Consider the following 1,007-nt stretch of genomic DNA (forward strand, 5'->3'; position numbering starts at 1 on the left):
GCTCCTCTGTTGATTAAATAAATAAATAAATAAACAGGAGGTCGGTTGGATTTAACAGGGCCAAGCCTCATCCATGACTCATCAGTGTCCATGTAGGGCTTTGTGCTTGCTTCATCAGCACATACAATAAAATTGAAAGAATATGGAAAAGATTAGCATGGTCCTTGCCCAAGGATGGCATGAAAATTTGTGAAGCATTCCATATTTTATGCAGTCATTTGAACATCATTTGACTATTTGCTGACTAGCCCCAAGGAAACAGTGTGTGTCAAAGCAAAACGGGTGTCACTCAATATTAAAATTGTGATTTTTCACTAAAAAGAAAATTGTGTAAAGTGATGTATGAAATGACAGTGGAGTTGAGTATTGGACATGTATAATGTTATCGTGCAAATATGTTGTTGGTACTTATCTCAGACATGAGAAAATGTTAACTGACATCTCCTTCACTGAACTTAGAAAAAATAAAAGTAACGTGTTACTTTCCACATCACTTGGTGAGAAACATGAAGATTAAGCATCATGCTAACAAAGATCTGCTAGTTCAGAGTTTGAGTAGGTAAAGAAGGAACAGTAGTAGTCCAAGCCAGGTCTTGACATTTATTAGTTTTCTACCCTTGGTGTGACTGATTAGCTCAGTAATGGGGAACATTTATGTTATCTAATTTAATGAGGTAATGTTTATAAATAAATTTTGTTAAAATTATGAAATAGCTGAGATACCCTGAATTACAAGCCACAAAGAATATGGCAACTAATAATCAAAATTAGGACTTAATAACATTTTTGGAAAACTTCAACATTTGAATATTGCAACCTATGGAAAACTACAGAATGGATTTTTGAAATTTTTTTTTATTTTTGAGACAGAGTCTCACTCTGTTGCCCAAGCTAGAGTGCCGTGGCATCAGCCTAGCTCACAGCAACCTCAGACTCCTGGGCTCAAGCGATCTTCCTATCTCAGCCTCCTGAGTAGCTGGGACTACAGGCACTCACCACCATGCCCC

The 1,007-nt window shown here is 36.8% G+C and overlaps 1 protein-coding gene across 1 annotated transcript in view; it reads left to right on the plus strand.

The window, feature by feature from the left end:
• The window catches only part of LOC105817425 (ankyrin repeat domain-containing protein 26-like), a 92,962-nt gene that overhangs the window by 15,213 nt on the left and 76,742 nt on the right, over positions 1-1,007 (plus strand). The gene's annotated exons all lie outside the window — the stretch shown is intronic.

The sequence above is a fragment of the Propithecus coquereli genome, unplaced genomic scaffold (genome assembly GCF_000956105.1).
Source record: "Propithecus coquereli isolate 6110/MARCELLA unplaced genomic scaffold, Pcoq_1.0 Scaffold411, whole genome shotgun sequence".
Classification (NCBI taxonomy): domain Eukaryota; kingdom Metazoa; phylum Chordata; class Mammalia; order Primates; family Indriidae; genus Propithecus; species Propithecus coquereli.